Below are 9,778 nucleotides of genomic sequence, written 5' to 3'. Positions count from 1 at the left end.
TACAGAACATAGAGTTCAGAGAAGTCACTTAAGCACTGCAAGATGTGACCCAAAACAAATGAACAAACAAAAAACAACCTCTGATAAAAACTAATATTAGTTGTAAAGTATAATGTTATATATATATATTTGGTTTCTGATTTTATTTTCAGGGGATCTTCCACTAATACTATGGGTTTCCTCCATGTTTTTGTAAATGTTAGTGTTCTGAATCTTGATTGATCCATCTTTGTTTTTATATTGCACTGCAGTCTACAAGATGTTGCATTTGAGATAAATTTAATTTTCTTAATTATTTCCTATAATTTAATTTAATTTAATCCCAAACATTCGGAAAACAAAATGTTTAAAAAAACATATAACTCTGACTCTTAGGCTCAACAGAGAGACATGAGTCTAACAGTGGTCCTCAAACTATGGCCCACGGGCCACATATTGTATTTGTATCTGTTTTGTTTCTTCATTACAAAATAAGATATATGCAGTGTGCATCAGAATTTGTTCATAAGCTTTGTTTTTACTATAGTCAGACCCTCCAATGGTCTGAGGGACAGTGAACTGGCCCCCTGTTTAAAAAGTTTGAGGACCCCTAGAAAATTCACATTTTTTATTATGATCCATAAATATTTATCAAGGAGCCCAAATATAAATTAAAATAAAAATAGTTGGTTTGATTCTTTTTAAAAAGACATAACATTGGGCCGGAGAGATAGCATGGAGGTAGTTCATTTGCCTTGGATGCAGTAGGACAGTGGTTCAAATCTTGGCATCCCATATGGTCCTCCGAGCCTGCCAGGAGCAATTTCTGAGTGTAGAGCCAGGAGTAACCACTGAGCGTTGCTGGGTGTGACCCAACCCCCCCCCAAATAAATAAAAATAAAAATAAAAAAAAGACATAACATAAATTTAAAGAGTCAAAGAATTTGAAAAGACCTTTCTCCCAAGAAGATATTCAAATGACCAGGGAGGCTATAAAAAGATGTTTATATTATTAGCCACTCAGGAAATGTGCCAAATTATAGAATTCTACTTCTATTCCACTACTGTGGCTCTTTTTAAAGACAAATTATAAAAAGGCATTGACAGGTCTGGAGAAATAATGAGTTAAGGCACTTGCTTTATATCCTACCAACCTTAGTTCAAATCTTGAGCACCATATACAGTCACCTAAGCACTGCCAAAGGTCACTCCTGAGCATAGAGTCCAGAGCAGTCCATGAGCACAAGCAAGTACAGTACAATTCCATAAAATATTTTAAATAATTTTTTAATTTAAATTATTGAAAAAAATCATAGAAAAATTAGAATGCCCATACATTTTTGGTAAGAATAAAAAAAAAGAACAATCACTTTGGGAAGTATGGCAGTTCCTCAGAATGATAAAAACAATAATACCACATTATTTTATTATTATTTTATTTTTACATGTCTACCCAGAGGAAATAAAAATGCATGTCATTCAAAAAGTTGTATGCAGAAGGTCAGAAAGATAGTACAATGAGTAGAGTGTTTGTCTTGCACATAGCCAAGCCTGGTTTGATCTCTAGCATCCCAATGGTCCCCCAAGACCTGTCAAGAGTGATTCCTGAGCACAGAGCCAGGAGTAATCCCTGAACATTGCCAGATGTGTCCCTGCTCCCGCAAATTTTAAGAAATATAAGATCAAGGGTCCCTATATAATAAAATAATATAATACATCAAGATTGTAATATAATTATTGATAATTGCTTTACGAATTATTTTTCTATTGGTTGTTAATAATTATTAACTATATTAATTATTAATTGGTTGATAATTAATATATTACATTATTGGTCATTATATAGTAATTGATATATTATTATTAATGTTATATAATATGATATTAATATGATAATATGCAGTTACTGTTTGAACTAGGAGATGTTGAGTCTGGAAAAGAGGTGACTTGGGGCCGGGCGGTGGCACTGGAGGTAAGGTGCCTGCCTTGCCTGCGCTAGCCTAGGACGGACCGTGATTCGATCCCCCGGCGCCCCATATGGTCCCCCAAGAAGCCAGGAGCAACTTCTGAGCGCATAGCCAGGAGTAACCCCTGAGCATCACAGGGTGTGGCCCAAAAACCAAAAAAAAAAGAAGAAGGAAAAGAGGTGACTTTTGATTTTGGGGTGTAGCCTTTTAACTTTGGATTTCAGTGTGTAACTTTTGAGGCTAGGCCCAAGGAGACAGCTGATTCCTGATACCAGGCTGTAAATCACAAAGGACATTCCAAGGAATGCAAGGACATCTTATTTTCCACCAGACACCTTGAAGGGAGGGGAAACCAACTAATCATCTTACATTCTAGGGGCCGGAGAGATAGCATGGAGGTAAGGCGTTTACCTTTCATGCAGAAGGTCATCGGTTCGAATCCCGGCGTCCCATATGGTCCCCCGTGCCTGCTAGGAGCAATTTCTGAGCACAGAGCCAGGAAAAACCCCTGAGCATTGCCGGGTGTGACCCAAAAACGACCAAAAAAAAAAAAAAAAAAAAGAACATTCCAAAAGGGGATCACCTCGACCCTTGAGAAGGAAATCCCCACAGAGGACAGATAGCCCTTGAAGATTAGGGAGGAATAATTGCATATGGTCACTAAAAAGAAATAACACATAGGTATAGAATAAGGGTAAAATCTAGTTTAATGCTATTCTCGCTTCTGTCCCTGGCTTGCTTGATATAAGAAACAAGTCTCCCTTCCCCTAATCTCTCTGGTCACTACGCTGTCAAGAGAATGGGTTCTCCACCCTGTAGATTAGGCGACCACCTAAGGGTTCAACCTATATCTCTGCTTGCCATCAGCCTAGGAGTTGGGGGTAAATGATGTCATCAAGGGGCTGAATAGACAGAAAATTGCGCCTTTTCTGTAAAGAATCATTGGATGATTCAAACTGTATAAACCTATTAAATGCTTTGACCTGTATGCTCATTATCATATGAATTCCCTTAAATGTTTGTGAATTTGGATTCACGGGGTCTCACTGCAGACCAAATTCCCGGCTTGCCGTGACACCCCAGAATCCTGAAAAACGAATAAACCTATGTGTGATTGCATCCTCCAAGGTTTGTATTTCCTCAATTGAGCGATGAGCTTTCCTGGCATCCCTGACCTGGCCTCTCCGGGGTTGGCCATCTCCAACCCCGGACCCCAACCCGGGTCCAGGCCAGTTTTGGTCAACTTTAACAGAGCAAGATAGACAGTAGGAGTAATTTCATACTGTGTTTTGGAAGGGTTACTGTGTTTCTCTGACTCCACTGATTTTGGGGTAACTTGAACCTTATCATTTCCAGAGGCTGCTTACAACCTGGTATGAAGGCTTGGAAGGAAAGCTTAAAAGGAAGACTGAGTCAGTAAGTGGCTATGCAAGTGCTCCCACGGGTGCATACTGCTGATTTATGAGACCCACATCCATTAGATAGCAATGTCCTGAGATACTGCCTTCTTTATTTCTGTTGGATATGAAGACATTCAAGAAATAAATGTTTAACTAAAGAACTGATATTCTGAGGACAGTGGCCAAAAGAAATGGTTTAAGGACTCTTAATTTGAATTACTTGAATGCAGCCATCAGCAAAGAATGCTTTGCTAATGAGGATCCTGCATTCTCTCTTTTGTCTGCATCTCTCCTGGAGGGAAATAATCCACAGAGACTTTGCATTAGCTTTCTCTTCCATTCACACACCCCCTTTGAGAAGTAAAAACCCACTTAAGCTTGATTAACATATTTGATTAGCATTAGCTAGGTATCTCCCTTGTTGATCTTCCCTAATACTGTATGTGAAAGATAGGTTGCTCAGTATACAAGGGGGTGAGCCCCCTGACCCCATGCTTTTCTCTATTTTGTCTGTCTTGTTTTATTAATCCTTGTGGTGACCCTGCTTCAGGCCCATTCAACCAGGACTGAACTCTGCCATTTTTCTTTTTAAATGTTTGTTTTCTGGACTACATATGTCAGTGCTCAGGTCTTCCTCCTGGTTCTGTTCTCAAGGCTCAATCTTTGCAGACTTTGGGAACTATATGGAGTATCAGGGATCAAATTCAGGTCAGCAGGATATAAGGCAAGCACACTAGCTATTGTACTATTGCTCTGGAACTTGAGTACTGGCTTCTTAACATCCCAAAAAAAGTTACTGTCCTTTCACTGAGAGTGGCCTACTGAAGACAGAAGTTGAGGATATCTCCTACCCAACTCACATAATAACCCAAAGATATTCTTGTGAAACACCCCATTCAGTTTCTGAACAATATTACTGCAAGAAATATCTGCTGTCATGGAACAGAGCATCAGAGATAACCAGAGATATCCTCAAGTTAGGAGGACACAAGTAGAAAGAAGTTTAAGAAAGTAAGACTAGGGCTGGAATGATGGTAGAGCAGGTAGGGCACTTACCTTGCTCATTGCTAACCAGGGTTTGATCCCCAGCATCCCAGAAGTGAAGACACCAGAGTAATCCCTGAGCACAATGGCTGGGTGTGGTCCCAAAACAAAACTAAACTAAAAATGAAAGATGAAAGACTATTAGGATTGTAGTAATAGTCCAGTGGATAGGCATTTGCTTGCACATGCTATTCCCAGGTTTGATACCCAGCACTACAATTGGTCCCCCTAACTCACCTACCTGAATGTAAAGAATAAGTCTTAAGCACTACAGGTGTGACGGCAACAACAACAACCACCACCAAAAGTGTATGTTAGACAGTGTAGAGTACAGGGAAAAATCCCCCATATTTCTGAGTTCTTCTTCAGATAAATAAATAATTTACAGTCTCAAATGGTTATCAATGGAAAATTCAATTTGACAACTATTATATGGAAATTTTACATTGCTGTAAATTCTTTTTTTTTTTTTTTTTTTTTTTTTTTTTTTGGTTTTTGGGCCACACCCGGCTGTGCTCAGAGGTTATTCCTGGCTGTCTGCTCAGAAATAGCTCCTGGCAGGCACGGGGGACCATATGGGACACCGGGATTCGAACCAACCACCTTTGGTCCTGGATCAGCTGCTTGCAAGGCAAACGCCGCTGTGCTATCTCTCCGGGCCCCATTGCTGTAAATTCTAAAGTAAAATAGGCAGTGTCAGAGATATATCTTTATGCTATATTAAGACCTGGGTTGCCAAAGAAAGTGGGAGGGTGTAGATTTCACATGGCAAAGAAGAGATGGTCTCACATTTTCTTCTAAGAATGAAATAGATAGGTTTCTCAGAAAGAATAGACCTTTCACGAATTGATCCTGGATATTGCTCCCCAAAGTGCACTCTTATAGGTCATAAAAAAATGGTAAGCAGAGGGCTCGGAGAGATAGCACAACGGCGTTTGCCTTGCAAGCAGCCAATCCAGGACCAAAGGTGGTTGGTTCGAATCCCGGTGTCCCATATGGTCCCCCGTGCCTGCCAGGAGCTATTTCTGAGCAGACAGCCAGGAGTCACCCCTGAGCACTGCCGGGTGTGGCCCAAAAACCAAAAAAAGAAAAAAAAATGGGAAGCAGAGATTTGCTTCCTCAATAAGGAAGCAAGCAAGGCTCTCCCCTGATTCTGCTGTAAAACAGCTACATTCTTTAAATTATGGTAGTAGACTTCCTTGGTCTCTGTTCTTCAGAACAAGATGACACTCTTTGGAAGAGGCTACTCTGGACACTAAAAGGAACTCTATCTGGCAATTTGGGGTAATGATTCCACAACAAAATTACAGCATCTTAGACAAGGCAGGGGACAAGCTTAGTGAAAATGTTGAACTGGAAAAACACCCCAAATGAGAGAGAGTACTTGTAGCTGAGTACTTCACGTGTGGAAGGTCAGGGTTCCATCCTTGACACCACATGGCTCGAGTGTCCACTAAGCACTGGACCAGGACTACATAGTGTGTACAAAGCAAAACTGGAATGGAGAGCCAAGAATGTAGCTCAGTGGTAGAGGGTTTACCTTGCATGCATGAGACATAGCATTAGATCCCTCAATTAAAAAAAAATATAGAAGGGCCCAGAGAGATAGCACAGCGGCGTTTGCCTTGCAAGCAGCCGATCCAGGACCAAAGGTGGTTGGTTCGAATCCCGGTGTCCCATATGGTCCCCCGTGCCTTCCAGGAGCTATTTCTGAGCAGACAGCCAGGAGTAACCCTTGTGCACTGCCGGGTGTGGCCCCCCCCCCCAAAAAAAAATATATATATATAGACACAACAATGAAATATGACCAAATATTTTTAAAACTTTAATCCGAGAAAACATGGAAAAGTAAGGTGTGAAGGAGACCAAATATTTGTTAAGAAACAGGAGCCAATGTTTTTGTAGGGTTCCAGAATAAAAGGATGAGACCACACAACTGGAATAAAGTTTTTAACACTAATTCATCTGCCAACAAGATTCCCCAGCCTGGCCAGCCAGGGGCCATCCCCTGAAGGAGATGAGCCCCGCCCAAGGTCATGATGAGGATTATATAGGGAAGGGATATAGGGAGGCTCCAGCTTTCTGCTGATCCTTAAACCGATTGGCTCTTGTCTAGGGATATCTTCCTACTGCTTCCTTGTCCTTCCCTGATAGGCTACCTGGTACAGCCAGGTAGACTGAGGTGGGGTCTATGGAAATAGGCTCACAACATGTGGTCCTTACAAAATGGCGTTTCTCCCTGCTCAGAACCTAAAGAAGAAGCCTGCCATGTGGCTTTTACAAAATGGCGTCCCTCCTTATTCAGAATTCAGGTCCCAACAGTTTTTAATCTGATAAAAACTATAATTGATAGTTAAAAAAAAAAACAACAGCAAAAGTAAAACACAACTTAAATAGAAGAATTAAGCAAATTACTTCAGGGGTATAATAATAAAATTATTTTAAGTGCTGAAGAGAGGGCTGTAAAGAGAATACAATTGGGAGGGTGTTTGCCTTACACGTAGCCAATCTGAGTTCAATCCTGCCCTCCCACATGGTTTCCTAAGACGCACTAGGAATGATTCCTGAGAACAGAGTAACCCTTGAGCAAAAACAAACAAAAATGTACTAAAGAGATAAACTCCCAGCCACAGGAAGATAAAGGATATGGTTAGAACAGAAACTAGTATAGTGTGTATTATCTGTACTGGTGTAGTAATAATCTTTGCAAATGGAAATGTTGTTGGTGCTGTTATAAAGCTGAGGACAAGAGAAAGGCATGTTATCAATATAAGCAGACATGTGAAAGACGAGAAGAAAGGCTTACTTGTATAAGATTACCACCTATCTAAGAAGTGAAACTTATAATGTTTCTGAACCCAAGTTGAATATTCAGTGTGAAGGCCAATAATCAAGAGACAGAGTTGGTTTGAGGTTTGAGCTCAAATGAACTGAGCTCAGGAGGTCTACGTTGATCCCTGGCACCACATGGCCCATAATCATTGCTATGTGCAGTCCTAAGTACAGAGCTGGGCTAACTGCCAAACAAGGCTGGGTAGAGCCCCAAATCAAAAATAAAGAATGAATTGATTAGAAAAATGCAGGTATACCTGTATTTCACCACATAGCTACTGCAGATTTTATGTATTTTCAAATTGTTTTTTGTTTTTTGGTTTTTTGGCCACACCCGGCGGTGCTCAGGGGTGACTCCTGGCTGTCTGCTCAGAAATAGCTCCTGGCAGGCACGGGGGACCATATGGGACACCGGGATTCGAACCAACCACCTTTGGTCCTGGATCTCTGCTTGCAAGGCAAACACCGCTGTGCTATCTCTCCGGGCCCAAATTGTTATTTATTTATTTATTTACTTATTTATTTAAAAAATGTGGAGTGGGGCATGCTCTTTGTGTTTCTTCTCTGGCTCCATAAATTGTCAATAATATATATAATTTTAATGTTTAAATAATCATAGGTTAGGTAACAAAATTGCAACATTGTTAATGTCTATGGTTTTTATGTGTCATAAATTTTAGCTTCTATAGATTAAGAAGAATGTTTTTTTAATTATCTTTATTTAAACACCGTGATTACAAATATGATTGTAGTTGTATGATTTCAGTTATGTAAAGAGCACCCCCGCCCCTTTTCCGCAGCTGCCGCCAAGGTGCTCGGTCCTTCCGAGGGAGCTAAGGCCGCGTTGGGGTGAGGCCCTCACTTCATCCGGCGACTAGCACCGCGCCCGGCAGCGTCCTTTTCTTTTCATCCAGTCCTCTCACTCCCGCGCCATGGCCTCCGTCTAGGAACTCGCCTGTATCTACTCGGCGCTCATCCTGCACGACGATGAAGTCACCGTCACGGAGGACAAAATCAACGCCCTGATCAAAGCGGCCGGCGTCAACGTGGAGCCATTCTGGCCCGGCCTGTTTGCCAAGGCCCTGGCCAATGTCAACATTGGGAGTCTGATCTGCAACGTGGGGGCTGGTGGACCTGCCCCAGCAGCAGGTGCTGCCTCTGCCGGTGGCCCCGCACCCTCTGCTGCTGCTGCACCAGCTGAGGAGAAGAAAGTAGAAGCAAAGAAAGAAGAATCTGAGGAGTCTGATGATGATATGGGTTTTGGTCTTTTTGACTAAGCCTTTTTGTAACAAGTTCAATAAAATGCTGAACTCTTGAAAAAAAAAAAAAAAAAGAGCACCCCCCTTCACCAGTGCAACATTCCCACCACCAATGTCCCAAATCTCTCTCCTCCCCGCCCCAATATTAAGAAGAGTAGTTGCCACAATTATAAATTGATATGGTGCAAATATTTGATCTTCATCTTCTGAGATATGTTGATTTTTTTTTTTGTTTGTTTGTTTCTTTGGCATCACATGCAACAGTGATCAAGGACTTCTGGCTCTGTTCTCAAGGATTGTTCCAGTTGCTGAAGTTGCTGTTTCTACTTGGGCTTATCCTTTTGTGTTCTCTTTCAGACCCAACTCCATATTTTTTGTAAGGGGAAGGAAAAGGGAGATTGGGACACACCTGACTGTATTCAGGCATTACTCCTGGTTCTGCTCTTGGGATTGAACCCAAGTCAACTACATACAAAGCAAGCATCCTGCTTGTAGTACTATAGCTCCAGCTTCCCAAACACATTCCCTTTTTAACCAGCATATGTTTTAATCTTTGTCTCTAAAGGCACTGGGGCCCATGTTCCTTCAGGAGTCAATCATAGTTGATAGAATAAAAAAGTTAAGTTTTTGGTTCCAGAAACCAAGATCAAAGTGTTGTTTGGTAATATATAGGTGGACGCTTCCATGAGCAAGACAAAAGATGACAATTTCTAATAGGTAGTTGTTAAATCTTACAGTGATCCCACAAGTGAATATTTCCAGTTAGAAAGTATCTCCTAATTTTTACATACCATGCAGTCATTCTACTTCCTATATTCCAGCACAGATCCAGCTTAATTCAGCCTCATCCTCAGATCTGGAAAGGACATGGAGAATCCTCTATCATAATCTCTAGGAATTTATGCACACCCAGAAGGAAGTTGGCACATAGAGGACCCCAGGATACTGAGAAGAAGAAGGCCTGTCTGGAAAACATGAGGCATGAGATCAGGGTTCACATCTAGTGGACCTAGGGAGCTTTATTTGGGAACCTAGTGCTTCCCCTCAGGCACCACTACCACAGCTAAAGGAATAAGAAGGTGTTGTGGGGCCGGAGAGATAACATGGAGGTAGGGCATTTGCCTTACATGCAGAAGGACGGAGGTTCAAATCCCAGCATCCCATATGGTCCCCTGAGCCTGCCAGGTATGATTTCGAGCGTAGAGCCAGGAGTAACCCCTGAGTGCTGCTGGATGTGAACCCCTCCCCAAAAAGGTGTTGTTACTGATCCTACCCTAATCAATTATTGTACCCCACC

The 9,778-nt window shown here is 41.6% G+C and overlaps 1 pseudogene; it reads left to right on the top strand.

The window, feature by feature from the left end:
- The first annotated feature begins 8,023 nt into the window (after nucleotides 1-8,023).
- Nucleotides 8,024-8,555, top strand: LOC126003404 (60S acidic ribosomal protein P1-like; annotated as a pseudogene).
- The last annotated feature ends 1,223 nt before the right edge of the window (nucleotides 8,556-9,778 follow it).

The sequence above is a fragment of the Suncus etruscus genome, chromosome 3 (assembly GCF_024139225.1).
Source record: "Suncus etruscus isolate mSunEtr1 chromosome 3, mSunEtr1.pri.cur, whole genome shotgun sequence".
Taxonomy (NCBI): domain Eukaryota; kingdom Metazoa; phylum Chordata; class Mammalia; order Eulipotyphla; family Soricidae; genus Suncus; species Suncus etruscus.
This window is presented reverse-complemented; position numbering and strand designations above follow the sequence as displayed.